The 15183-nt window shown below is 38.7% G+C and overlaps 1 protein-coding gene and 1 long non-coding RNA gene across 3 annotated transcripts in view; one reads left to right on the top strand and one right to left on the bottom strand.

Moving 5' to 3' along the window:
• LOC125721988 (uncharacterized) overlaps positions 1-15183 on the top strand; it is a 433000-nt gene that overhangs the window by 190693 nt on the left and 227124 nt on the right. The window lies entirely within an intron of this gene.
• Positions 3100-3912, bottom strand: LOC125722022 (uncharacterized). Its single transcript, XR_007386068.1, has 2 exons — positions 3853-3912; positions 3100-3449 (listed from the first exon to the last, which is right to left on the bottom strand). It is a non-coding gene; the product is annotated as an uncharacterized LOC125722022 (long non-coding RNA).

Consider the following 15183-nt stretch of genomic DNA (forward strand, 5'->3'; position numbering starts at 1 on the left):
AAACTCTGCTGTGCTGAGAGTAAAGATGAAGAGGGAGAGACAGCAAGAGGCTGCTGACGGCAGAGAATGCAGGCGACATGGAGGGGAGTGAGAAAAGGAGCAAATATTGATGGTTAAGAGTGAATAATGACGTCACAGCAGCCTGATCCTGATGTTAGTTTAATATGCTTCTTAGTTTGGCCTGTGGTGTGTATTTCAGATACAGCATTTAAGCAGGGAGACTGAGTGTGAGTCAATGACAGAGAGAGAGAGAGAGAGAGAGAGAGAGAGAGAGAGCAGACAGGCAGGTGAAGATGAAGGTGTATTAGGGAGGAGGGGGGAGGAGCTTGGACCTTCACCAAATCAGCCAAATGTAAATGTCACGTCTATCAAACAGGAGACCCTGCTTTCAGGAGAAATGGTTTAAAGATCACACTGGGCTCCCTTACAGCCCCCCCTCATCTTAAGGGGGGTTCTTTGTTTCTACTTTGCAAAATTTTTTGTAACACAAATGTCTAAACTGGCATGAAAGACAGATTCAGCTCTTGTGAAGACTGGCATGTGAAACTGGAAAAGGCACTGGGGAAATTCAGTGCACATAAAGACAGGCAGTGCCACAGATTAGCACTGATGACATGGATTCAGAAGATCAATCCTGTTAATATTCAACCTTCAGATGAGCTGGAAAGAGCAGCAGCAAGTGAGGAAAAATCTTCTGAAGTTAAGTACTTGGCACGGCAAGGCCTGGCTTTTCGAGGTGTTGGTAAGGAGAGTGGGAATTTCAAGCAGCTTCTAATGCAAACAGCAGAGGGCGATGCAGAGCTGACCATGTGGCTGAAAGGTCACCAGTGCTGTTTAACTGTAACACCTGTTCCTGGGTTGCCCTCAGTCCTTGTTATTGGTTATGATTCTCACTGTCCTGCATTGTGTCTTGTTAGCTGTGTATTTAAGTGCCTGTTCTGCTTCTGTTGTTTCATGGTTCATTATAGCTGTATGTATGTATATAGTTCTCCAGTTGTGTTTATTCCATCATTTAGTTCATTCCTGGTCATTTGCTGTTTATTTTGGATCCATCCTGATCCTTTTGGTTTTGATGTGTGTGTTGTAATAAACCCTATTTTTCCACCCGTGTCATGTACTGCCGCAACCAGAAGAGGGCAGAAGATATGGCGCAAAAACAAAGGAAGAAGCCTAACTTTAAAAAAACTTCAAAAAACATCAAGACTCATCCAGCATGGGGTGGTGGGTTAACGAATAACACAAACAATCAAAGAATAAGCAAACAAATGAGAGAAAAGATGCAGAGATGACTGAGAAGCAGGGGATGACTGGAGAAGAGACGACAGGACCAGAAGACAGGAGGGATACAGGGAGAGCGGAGAAGACAGTATAACTGAAGAATGGGAGAAGAGGAGAGACCGCAGAGGAAGGAGAACATAGATGACTGGAGGGGAGGGAATATAGGAGCAACAGAGAGAAGGAGGAAGGGCTGCGGAGGAGAAGACAGGATAAGAGGGCAAAATGTGAGCAGAGAAGGACAAACACCCCCACTGCCCAGCAAAGTGCACTTGTAAGTAAACCACAATTTTAGCCTTGGGCTCAATATCTGGACTTGTCTCTGTGTAGCAATGCATAGAATCCCTGACACTGGTTATGACTGTACTGTATTAGTCTTGATATTATCCTTCTTATCAGGAAAAACTACTTCTGCATATAGATATTTCTCAATTTTTAGTCTCATGTAATATAAAAATTGGCAGGTAGTACATATATAATCTTATAAATGCTGAGATTAGAGTATCTGCGATGCAGGAATGCAGGGGTTTCATTGGGGCCCTTTCTATGGCTTAGTACTGTGAAGGAGTACATGGTTAGTGCCAGGCGCAAATGAATATCTTTGATTTTGCATCCATTTGGTAACTTGTTGAAGTTGTCTGATAGTCAGTAATACATGGTTTAATTAATATGATTCTTTATTTACTACTTTATAACATCTGAAAGAAACTGAAATAGGAAAGCTTATTTGAATTTATGGTCCACTGGATAAACACAGACATTACAGACGGTTTTAGAGTCTAATGCTGAATGTTTTTTGCTATGATTTTTCTGCCTGCATATGCTATGATTGGTGCAGTGAAATTTGAGAATGTGTTTGTAATCAGTATCATAGCCTCAGACAACAAACCAACGCTGTAGCGTGTCACTGTGTTTACATGTGAAAGGGGTTCCAGTTACATAATGGACTCGTTCTAATTGTTTTGACGGAGCTCGACAAACCTAAAAAATAAATGCTGGTTTTATCAAAAACTATGTCATATCGCTATATTCCAGATTTATTACAGCCAAACACATCTCGGAGCTCCGAGGAACCTCCTTCTCCCTACATTTCCCTCCTTCACACTCTTCCCTCAAATACTGTTACATTTGTCTTTTTTCCACACTCACACCCTGTCTTGATCATACTCTGACTGCATGGCATCCATATGCAGGACAAACTATTTTACAGTCTTATCTAGTATAATAGGACATAAACATTGAATTTGATAGTTATCTTTTATTTACACATTAGAACACAACACATGAACATGAAGGGATCTTTTGCATTTGCAACCAACACCTCCGCAAACCCCCTGTGGAACATTAGCTAGCTAGTTAGCATGGATACAGAGTGCACCGGACTACAACTATAAAGGACATAAGGTGTGTGATATAGTAAAACACTTACTAACAGGTAATGCACGTTAGCATTACGTTAAATGACAACTTTACCTGTTACCAGAATAGCCTCCTACACGTTCGCCGAATGACAGCAGGCAGAAGGCGGCGCGTTTTTCAGAAACACACCGGAGTTAAACTTACGCCGCGTTATTTACCAGCACTTGTAACACCAACATTTGCAGCCATTAACTCATATGTGGTAGTAACACTGAAATTACTTTCTCTGCGTCAAAATAAGGTAGCACTGTGATTTTGATACTTTATCATTTATACTTAACCGTACCTTCCACCCATTCCTCCGTCTCTGCTTATTGACATTTAGGAGAGTCTCAGATATAAATTAACGATTCAAAATTATCAAACAAAGACAGACACAACACTGAAAAGATGACAAAGACACAGTTTGAAAAGTAAATATGTTTTATTGCAAATCTCTTATCTTAACATAGCCTACCTTATCATATGTTAACTTAGCCTATCATATTTTATCTTAACCTATCTTGTCATATCTTAACTTAACCTATCTTATTATATTTTAACTTAGCCTATCTTATCATATAACTTAACCTATCTTATCTTATTATATTTCAACTTAGCTTATATTAATATATTTTGTCTTAGCCTATCTTATATTTTAACTCAGCATATCTTATCCTATCGTATCTTATAGCTACATTAACACTTAAACAGTATCACTTTCCGTTGGGTCCCGCGGGATCCCAGTCCCAATGCAGGGCTCTAACACGGGTATTCTAAAAAAAAGAAAATAAACATTTTACTTAACTTTACTTAAAGCAGTCATATAACTAATAAATAAATAAATAAATAAATACCCAATTAATGCCTTATAAATCATTTATAAAAGTATTAAAAACACGGCTGTAAATACTTATACAAAGGCATAACACATTATAGCTATCTTGATAATGCATTATGAATGCTCTGATCTATATATACACAATAAATATCTTCATAATACATTATATCGACCATTAATCCATAATAAACATGGCTATAATGTGTTATGCTTTTTTTTCTTCAATATTTATACCCATGTCTATAATATATTTATGGATGCATTACAGTGCATTGTGAAGGTGTCAATAATGCAGTTATATTACTGCTTTAAGTCATTTGTAAACCTGAATTCACAACCTTATAATTACTGCCTCTTGCTACTTCTTCTGAAGGGCAGGGGACAGCAGAAGAAGCACCACTTCATCTTCTTCTTCTTCTTCTTCTTGTGGCTCTTCTCAGTATCTTCTTCAGAAAGATCTTCGGCATTCACATGGAATGATACTTCTTCTTCACTGTAGATCTTCTCGGCAGCATCAGCATCTTCTTTTGTTTTATCTGTCTTCATCACTTCAGTCTCGTCCTCTTCCTCAGGTCCTTCTTCTGGTATAGTCAGTAGCTGTGATCTGTCTTCAGATGCCACCATACACTGAAACCTGACCAGTGTGGTAGCATCAGCATCTTCTGCCTGCTGGAATAACACATCAGCTTCTTCATTTTCCTCAGGTCCATCTTCCTGTAAAGTCTGCAGCCATATTCTGGCTACATATGCCGCCATGCACTGCCAACTGTCCACTGTGGCAGCATCAGTGTCTTCTGCTTCCTGAAGCTCCTCATCTGTTTCTTCATCTTCCTCAAGGTCTTCCTCCTGGATGGGTTCTAGCCAAGTTCTGCCTACTTGTGACACCACATATTCCACAGCATTCCCTGTACTTCTCCCTCCTCCTCCCTTAACCTCCTCCACATTCACTCCCACCTCACATACATTCTCCTCACCTCCATTTAGCATATCCATCATACTAATACCAGCCTCTGTCCCCTCCATCACAACCCTGGAGGCCTTCCCCTCAAATGTTCCCCACTCTGGTACCTCCACATATTCCTCACTACTCTGCCCCCTTACCTCACCCTCCCCCCGGCTTGTCCGGTCCTTCCTGACTTTCTTTTTTTTGTTAAGGTAGCAAGTTTTATAAATTTCCCAGTCTTCAGATGAAAGGCCGTAATTACTCTGAAGACTTTGAGATGAAATACTAGTGCTGGCTAGCAGTCCATCCTTTCCCACACTCTCCCCTCCCTTACCCAAATCAGTAGACCCCCCCAATCCCCCCTTAACCCCCCCAGCCTGGACAGTGGGGAGTGTCACTGGTGAGAAGTCCTCAACACCTTCTCCCCAGTTGATCACTTCATCCCACAGGTTCCAGGCTTCCCAGTGTTGGGTGTTGGTCCATCGATCAGCTCTCTCAATTCGCTCTCTGGGGAATAAATGAGAGTTTAACCAGCACTTAAGAGAGATAATAAAATAAATAAAGAGCTGGAAATTCTTCAACCATACAGAAAATACAATTGTTATAATTATTATAATAAATAATTACAGGGTTCACATATATAAAAAAGAAAGAATAAAAGAAACAGCGAGCAAGATTGCAAAAAAAATCTACTGTAAAATGCACGATAATGTAAGTGCAATAGCATATTAAACAGTAATGTCACCAAATTATAACTAGAATCAAATACGAAACAACTGTGCTCCACATCAAATGAATACCCAGATGAATACTACCAAGAACTGAGTTAACACTAACCAAGCTAAGAATATTTGAAAGTGTTAATCCTGTGTAACAATGTAAATAGATGTAATAATAAACTTAGAAGCATCTAGCCTACTCCGAAAGTAATGCCCCAATTTTTTTTAACAATTTACCTACCACCCTGTACAGTAGGGGGTCCCAACTTCCGGTCGGTGTTCCGGTACCGTCCGCGCGGAGTATTGCACCGGGCGGCAGACAACCGGGGGTAGAGGAGCCAGCCGTCCCGTTTATTAGGGGATCGCGCCGTTTTGGAAAGAAAGCTGCCCGTATTGATGTACGGAAATACGCCATTAGCCCCGCATGTCCATATACACCGTCAATCTCCCGCCGCTCGGCGTGGGAACCCCCAAATTATACCGCCGTCTTACCCATCCGTGACACTTTTCTACGACGGAAACTGATCCGCGGATATCGAAAGGTTGGGAAGCCCTACTAAACTAGCATGTTTGAGATGAATTTACTAACCAAATAGTCTGTCATTATTTAAATATTAGCAACCACAGTAGCAATAAAAACCACTGCACTTTAAATGACGTTAAAAAATATGTAATATAAAAAAAAATGTAATGTTTTTTATTGTATTATAGACATTTACTATGTCATTATAGTATAAAAGGCTAAATAATCGAAGTAGCACAACATCAGTTGAAGAATTCAAAGACATTTTGGAGAGCTAACAAGCTACTCACCTCTGCGCCATTTTCACTCAGAGTTTGTTGTGCTTCAAACGGTAAAGTTTGTTTACGTTGTTTCTATGGAAACTGCTCTGACTCTCCGCTTGACCGTAATATAAAGGCATGTATGCAGTAATTTTCTGATTGCAGATTTGATCCCTATGCAGTAATTGACCACTGACCTCTTGGACCCTCTGGGCTGCCTTCAGCTGCATTGAGGCAGCTGTTACGTTTGCTGTCATTACATTCAGCCCAAAATATCAAAGTACAGGATTTAAGATTTGAATTAGTAACAGGACCGTGGGAAACAAAACATATATGTTATTGATCCCACGAAGAAAGTTTTCAATTTTCTCCTTCTTTCAGTTCTTAAATAACATGTCAGTTTTTGCTCTGTTTGGTTGGGATTTACCATTTTAACATTGTAGCAATTCCTAGGCAATACACAGACAAATTCTTTTTTTAGGATGGAATTGTTATGCTGTAAACGATTACCTTCACGTTTCAACAAAGGTACTTGCTTTTGATATATAATTTTTTGTACATGTGTACTCTGGTCATACCCCTTGTACATATGGATGGCATGGAAGGACAGTCACTGCAGTCACCTATACTCTCCCTGTCTGCTTTTCTCATTTAAGTGTTGATACGGCAAAAGAAGATGGACCTTTTGTAGAAATTTCCAGCCAGAGACTTGGTTCCTATATGAAGACAATATTTTATTTTAATTCAGGCTAAGAAACTACAGAAAACCAGCTCTGCATGTGATCTCCCCTTTACTGCACAAGGAGGGCACACACATCAACAATTAGCAATGCAGCAAAATACAGATGAACAATTTCTCACAGTTACAGAATAAATCAGATTTCTCTGTAATTCAGAGATTGTCTAAGACTTCTGCTAGATCATTTTCTGCACTTGAACCTAATTTCAAGATAAATGACACCTGGGTCTATTAAAAGAAGGTGATGCTGCCTGACCCACCAACCAAGGCTGGGAGGAAAGGGAGGAATACTAGTCAAAGGAAGGAAGAAAAGCAGCCCACCCTATCTCATGGTCATGGATAGAAAAGTCAGGGAGTGTTACGAAGAAGACACCACACTTAAGACCATTGGTTTTATGCACTGAATTACACCAGATAGAGTTTTTGCATTCTAGCTGTGTTACGTAACATTCCTCAGCCTTCATTTGTTTCCACAGAATGCAGGACATAATTTAGGGTGCCAAACAAGACAGCGGAACTGCAGTATAGCCAATTATTTGTTTCAGTAGTTTTATAACAACTCGAACATAAAATGTTTGTTTTTCTTAGATAAAAGTCCAGTTGAAACAGACTTTATTTTTAAATGTTAGATTGGATTTAAGAGATGGAACATGTTGCTTGTGTTAATACTGCTTTGATTTTGAGGATGAAGTCTGAAGTGTAGGTGACGTGTAACAGGTTGTTATTTTACTTTTAATTTATAATTATGCAAGATTCTGTTTTCCTTCTTCTGTCTAACCTGATGGGTACAATATCCTTTAAACTTTCCCATGATGCTTTTGTCCTGCATCGCCCCTCCCTCTGTCTTTTCCCCTTCATAAGGGTCCCGACCTCATTTCCTCTTCCCTTTGGTGTATTGCACACGTGGGAAGAGGTGAGGATCTAGTGGCAGGGTCCCCCGAGTTAGTAAATCAATTGTATAATTATGACCCATATATATTATATTTGATTTATTATTCATCATAAGCAGGGGATAGAAAACACGTCTATACATAAGTATATACATTGTTTTACTTTGTGCAGAGAGAGCGAGAGGGCCAGAGCATATGAATTTTACCCCTTTCCTTATTGTTCCCAACAGTTTCAATAAAATCCAGGAACGACAACGGCGTCTGTAATATCCCTTCCTCCTGCACCCCATACACACCTGATAACACCCCAAAACACAATGCAGAGTATAGGCAGGGAATGACCGGTTACATAGGTACACTAGTGCGGCTTGTAAATATGCCTTTAATTTATGCCTGAATATCCCTCCCATATAGTGGCTGACCACATATCATGTGAAAGACCCAGAGAGAGTGAGTGTATATATATATATATATATATATATATATATATATGTATGATGTGAGAGAGAGAGAGAGAATGCCGGTTCCATCAAATTGACAGGTCGGGTCAAAAGGTCACTTGTGGGCGGGGCTTGTGTAGGCGGGGTTGTGGTGGTACGATGTGACGTCACGGGAGTTGTATTTATTATTTATTTATTATTTATTTCATTATTTATTTATTAAATTATTTATGTATTAAATGATTTATTATTTATTTTAAATTATTATTTTTAATTATTATTTATTATTATTATAAATTATTTTAAATGATTTATTTAATTATAATTTTATTTTAAAATTATATTGAGGAGAGTGCTATATTGAGGAGAGTGCTTATGAGTGTGTGTGTTATTTTAATAAGTTATTATTTTGTCGGGCACAGCCGGGGCCGAGCGGGGGTGGGTTACCTGATGGAGCGTGAGCGTACGGCGTGTCTGGTGTTACGGTACCGCGGTAAGGTCCCGGGCTTTGGAGAATCAGCAAAGGCCTTAGAACCCTGTGTCTGGTGCGGTACTGCGCTAAGGTCCCCGCGGGCTCGGATAATCCTCGGAGAGAGCGATGCCGGAGAGCTGAGAGCCGTGCCGCGGCGCGAGTCTGATGCCGGAGAGCTGAGAGCCGTGCCGCTGCGCGAGTCTGAGAGAAACTCTGAGAGACTGAGACTCTGGGAGAAAATTATAAAGTTGGAGCAAAGAATGAGAGGAGGAGGAGGTGGAGGGTCTGTCGTCCAATAAAAACGCTTGGCGGTAGTTTTGACATTGTATGTGTGTTTCTTCCTCACGCAGGCGTTTGTATTACATCAGCTTATGGTGCCACACTTTTGAAGGCCGTCTCTAACGACTTGGGCCATACATCAAGTTAGACACCTTGTCTCCCAGTGAATCCTGTTTTTCATACATGACAGTACAGATATGGGTTAACAGAGAAACGATATGACTGCACCTGGTTGATATTGCGGTGAGCGGGGGGGGGGGGCTATTCCTCCTAGGGCAGAGGCACAAGTATCTTCGAGGTCTTACCCTTCCTGCCAGCCAAAGAGCCACAAGTTTCATCCAGGCCTTACCCGGTGAGTATATTATTTCTTTTATTCGCGTGATTAATTAAATTAAATCAAATTAAAAATAACATTCTAATAATAGGTATTCTCTGTTTTCTTTTCTATGTACAAGAGAGAGACTGCGCTGACCGGTCAAGAGAAAATCTACAAGAGACCTGAATCAGCAGTGTTATAAAGCACATAGCCAACGCTAATTAATAAAGAATTTAAGCATAATAGCCCAGACGTACCATGGCCTATAGCTGGTAGAAATGGAGCTATCCTACGGCCTACAAGATAAAAGCATATGGCACCAAATTGGAATCAGTAGTCTTTAAAAGAATAAATGGACTAGCAACTGTCTCTGGGGGAGCACCCCTGGTTAGGTACTATTAAGCAGCATTTAGTGACATGCATCAAAACACATTTTTAAAAACTTTGACAGAATAAAGTCTTAGTTATTTTAATAAATACGTTTTTCAGTAAACGTTTATTCACGCGCATGCGGACAAACACACACCCCGGAGGTCAAACTAAAAAAAAGTTGATACAAACTACAGTTGTATCGGACACGCACACAAAAACACAAAAGAGTTTGCTCAATCAAAAAAACACCAAACATATATAGTTCACGTTTTTTACTAAAATGTATAAGGTTTGTTTTGTTATAGCGAAATTTTAAATTAATATGAGTGGGATATAAGTCATTTAGGCAACAGGATTTGAGGAAGAACCTAAATAGTGGCTAGAAATGACCGACCAGGCAGGCAGAAGTCTGCTTTTCTTATCTCACAAGTCATGGAAGGGTGGGAGGGGGCCACATAAGTGTGGGGTAGGAACTGTGGAATCAGGCAGGGGTGTAAGAATTTAGGATATAGTCTTGTTATTTTAAAGGTGTACATGATTATTTAATTATATTTAATAGGAACCAGTAAGCTGCATTTAGCACCATGCTGCAAATACACATTCAAAATGAATAAGGTCTTGGTTATTTTAATAAAGACACCCTACAAGGTGCCCAAGTGCCCAGCTTATATAATCTACAAGCTTGATCTGAGATGCTTGCTGGAGTACAATGCTAAGGTGACAACGGTAACGGAGCTGCAGACTGTTTGATAGTTAATGAAACATAGTTCAAATTCAACAGTGTCAGCAGTCATCTACTATGCAGGGAGACTACAGATTCACTATAACGACCCCATTTATCTGCTGGCATTATTTTAAAATTGTTTTTGACAGAATAAAGCCTTAGTTATTTTAATAAATATGTTTTTTCAGTAAATGTATATTCATGCTCATGTGCACAACCTACACACACACACACACACACACACACACAGCAAAACCCCAAGCATGCGCACAACCAAAGGTTGGGAAGTGTGCTTTCCTTATCTCACAAGTCATGGAAGGGTGGGAGGGGGCCACATAAGTGGGGGGTAGGAACTGTGGAATCAGGCAAGGGTGTAAGAATTTAGGATATAGTCTTGTTATTTTAAAGAAGGTGTACATGATTATTTAATTACATTTAATAGCAACCAGTAAGCTGCATTTACACATTAAATGCAAATACACTTTAAAACTTTAAAGAATGGTAATATAACTTGACCATAGTTTTTAGTTACACAAATATTTTAAGACGTAACATGAAAGTTTTTCAAAGTAAGATGTACAAATGTTTTAAAATGTGACATGAAAGTTTTTCAAAGTAAGATGTACAAATGTTTTAAAATGTAATGTGAAAGTTTTTCAAAGATGTACAAATGTTTTAAAATGTGACATGAAAGTTTTTCAAAGTAAGATGTACAAATATTTTAAAATGTGACATGAAAGTTTTTCAAAGTAAGATGTACAAATGTTTTGAAATGTAACGTGAAAGTTTTTCAAAGTAAGATGTACAAATGTTTTAAAATGTAACATGAAAGTTTTTCAAAGTAAGATGTACAAATGCTTTGAAATGTAACGTGAAAGTATTTCAAAGTAAGATGTACAGATGTTTTAAGATGTAAGATGTTTGGGTGTTTTACAAAAACATTTTGTTATATGTTTGCAGCCCAAACGTATTTTTAAAATGTACAAAGTTTTATGCATTCATTTTGTGAATTAGTTTTGAAATCTAATATGAACATGGCTTTTATTTTACAAAAGCAAAGTTGTAAAAAGTTTGTAGGGATTTTATCAAAGGAGATTTTGTTAATGTAACATGAAGTTTTTTTATTTTCAAAGTTGTACAAGTGTTTTAAAATGTATCATGTATACGTGTGTTTTATTTTTCAAGCTTGTGTACATTTATCAATTGAGTTTTTAAAATGTACCATGACCGGGTGTTTTATTATTCAAAATAAAAGTTGTGCATATGTTTTGTTATATGTATGTAGCACGGTTGTGTTTTTAAAATGTATTAATTTTGTGGGGTGGTGGGAATAAACCGTATTTAAAGGGGTACCTCTCATAGAATCTACCAATCTTTACCAGCTGATGAACCTTTGGTTGTGCGCATGCTTGGGGTTTTACTGTGTGTGTGTGTGTGTGTGTGTGTGTGTGTCTGTGTGTGTGTAGGTTGTTCATCTTGCGTCCAAAGTTAAGGTTATATTTTATACTACTTTAAAATAACACATTTTTGTTTGACTGTTTAACAAACACATCTAAAGTTTTTATACATTTAAACATTAACAAAAGCTGTTAATGTCTTTTCTTTAAAATTTACAAGTCTATTTTGTGTGGTTTTTCACAATAAGACTCATGAACGACTAAGTTAGTATGTTTTGGGGTCTGTATACACATCGCGGTCCTATACTTTCACAGACCTAAAGTTAAACTCTAAAGCCCCTGACCACCGGTGTGTGTGTGTGGCACATGCATTCGTTTGTCCGTCCGTCTGTCTGTGGTCAGTGTTAGTTGTGAACTGTGTGCTTGGTTTTTTAGTCCTGCTCTCTGTTTAGCCTAGTTCCTTAGTTGTGTTACTTAATGATTTCTTTAGTTCAATCTTATTTCTCCCAGCTTGTTTCGGACCCCTCACGGTCTTTTTGTTTAGTATTTTACCCCAGGGTGCTCTGTTTTTCTTTAATAAACCCCATTTTCGTCTTGGAGCTGCTAGTGGATCATCACCTTTTCCTGCCTGTGCCATAAAAGATTAGCCTTTTCAGAAAGTATAGGTAGTGCTGTGCTTTGCCTACTACCACTTAGACGTTTTTTGTTGCAAGCACAGGTCACAGACCTGTCTTCAAATTTTATATTGCAAGTTTAGTGACAAACACCGAAAATAATTGCCAGGTCACAAGCACAGACCCCCTCTAGCCTTTAAGACAAGGGGGGCAAATAAATAATCCAAGTGTGCAGAAAATCAATAAAATGAAAATTAGACACAAACTAATTCAACTCAAGAAAGAAAATATTATTAAGCTAAGAGAAGTAGAGTTTTTAAGTTTACCATTCATGTAGTACTGGGGACTCACTCAGACCATAGAATCATACAGAATAGCATTAAAGACACAATTTAGTAATTTAAGCATCCAAAATGAGTAAAAGAGGGGCAGGGCGACTGCTCATTTGTACTACTCCCTGTATACTTTCTCATAATGCTACACCATGGGGTTCCTACAACAGGCCTTGAAGAAACCTCTGTCCGGAACAGGTTACTTGTCATACAGGTGGACCACAGTCATCATCAATGATGAGATAAATACCTATTTCATCTTACTTTGAAAAACTTTCATGTTACATTTTAAAACATTTGTACATCTTACTTTGAAAAACTTTCACGTTACATTTCAAAACATTTGTACATCTTACTTTGAAAAACTTTCATGTCACATTTTAAAATATTTGTACATCTTACTTTGAAAAACTTTCATGTCACATTTTAAAACATTTGTACATCTTTGAAAAACTTTCACATTACATTTTAAAACATTTGTACATCTTACTTTGAAAAACTTTCATGTCACATTTTAAAACATTTGTACATCTTACTTTGAAAAACTTTCATGTTACGTCTTAAAATATTTGTGTAACTAAAAACTATGGTCAAGTTATATTACCATTCTTTAAAGTTTTAAAGTGTATTTGCATTTAATGTGTAAATGCAGCTTACTGGTTGCTATTAAATGTAAGATTGTGAGATAAGGAAAGCACACTTCCCAACCTTTGGTTGTGCGCATGCTTGGGGTTTTGCTGTGTGTGTGTGTGTGTGTGTGTGTGTGTGTGTGTGTAGGTTGTGCACATGAGCATGAATATACATTTACTGAAAAAACATATTTATTAAAATAACTAAGGCTTTATTCTGTCAAAAACAATTTTAAAATAATGCCAGCAGATAAATGGGGTCGTTATAGTGAATCTGTAGTCTCCCTGCATAGTGGATGACTGCTGACACTGTTGAATTTGAACTATGTTTCATTAACTATCAAACAGTCTGCAGCTCCGTTACCGTTGTCAACTTAGCATTGTACTCCAGCAAGCATCTCAGATCAAGCTTGTAGATTATATAAGCTGGGCACTTGGGCACCTTGTAGGATGTCTTTATTAAAATAACCAAGACCTTATTCATTTTGAATGTGTATTTGCAGCATGGTGCTAAATGCAGCTTACTGGTTCCTATTAAATATAATTAAATAATCATGTACACCTTCTTTAAAATAACAAGACTAAATCCTAAATTCTTACACCCCTGCCTGATTCCACAGTTCCTACCCCACACTTATGTGGCCCCCCTCCCACCCTTCCATGACTTGTGAGATAAGAAAAGCAGACTTCTGCCTGCCTGGTCGATCATTTCTAGCCACTATTTAGGTTCTTCCTCAAATCCTGTTGCCTAAATGACTTATATCCCACTCATATTAATTTAAAATTTCGCTATAACAAAACAAACCTTATACATTTTAGTAAAAAACGTGAACTATATATGTTTGGTGTTTTTTTGATTGAGCAAACTCTTTTGTGTTTTTGTGTGCGTGTCCGATACAACTGTAGTTTGTATCAACTTTTTTTTAGTTTGACCTCCGGGGTGTGTGTTTGTCCGCATGCGCGTGAATAAACGTTTACTGAAAAACGTATTTATTAAAATAACTAAGACTTTATTCTGTCAAAGTTTTTAAAAATGTGTTTTGATGCATGTCACTAAATGCTGCTTAATAGTACCTAACCAGGGGTGCTCCCCCAGAGACAGTTGCTAGTCCATTTATTCTTTTAAAGACTACTGATTCCAATTTGGTGCCATATGCTTTTATCTTGTAGGCCGTAGGATAGCTCCATTTCTACCAGCTATAGGCCATGGTACGTCTGGGCTATTATGCTTAAATTCTTTATTAATTAGCGTTGGCTATGTGCTTTATAACACTGCTGATTCAGGTCTCTTGTAGATTTTCTCTTGACCGGTCAGCGCAGTCTCTCTCTTGTACATAGAAAAGAAAACAGAGAATACCTATTATTAGAATGTTATTTTTAATTTGATTTAATTTAATTAATCACGCGAATAAAAGAAATAATATACTCACCGGGTAAGGCCTGGATGAAACTTGTGGCTCTTTGGCTGGCAGGAAGGGTAAGACCTCGAAGATACTTGTGCCTCTGCCCTAGGAGGAATAGCCCCCCCCCCCGCTCACCGCAATATCAACCAGGTGCAGTCATATCGTTTCTCTGTTAACCCATATCTGTACTGTCATGTATGAAAAACAGGATTCACTGGGAGACAAGGTGTCTAACTTGATGTATGGCCCAAGTCGTTAGAGACGGCCTTCAAAAGTGTGGCACCATAAGCTGATGTAATACAAACGCCTGCGTGAGGAAGAAACACACATACAATGTCAAAACTACCGCCAAGCGTTTTTATTGGACGACAGCCCTCCACCTCCTCCTCCTCTCATTCTTTGCTCCAACTTTATAATTTTCTCCCAGAGTCTCAGTCTCTCAGAGTTTCTCTCAGACTCGCGCAGCGGCACGGCTCTCAGCTCTCCGGCATCAGACTCGCGCCGCGGCACGGCTCTCAGCTCTCCGGCATCGCTCTCTCCGAGGATTATCCGAGCCCGCGGGGACCTTAGCGCAGTACCGCACCAGACACAGGGTTCTAAGGCCTTTGCTGATTCTC

Source organism: Brienomyrus brachyistius, unplaced genomic scaffold, assembly GCF_023856365.1.
Source record: "Brienomyrus brachyistius isolate T26 unplaced genomic scaffold, BBRACH_0.4 scaffold36, whole genome shotgun sequence".
NCBI classification, from domain to species: Eukaryota; Metazoa; Chordata; class Actinopteri; order Osteoglossiformes; family Mormyridae; genus Brienomyrus; species Brienomyrus brachyistius.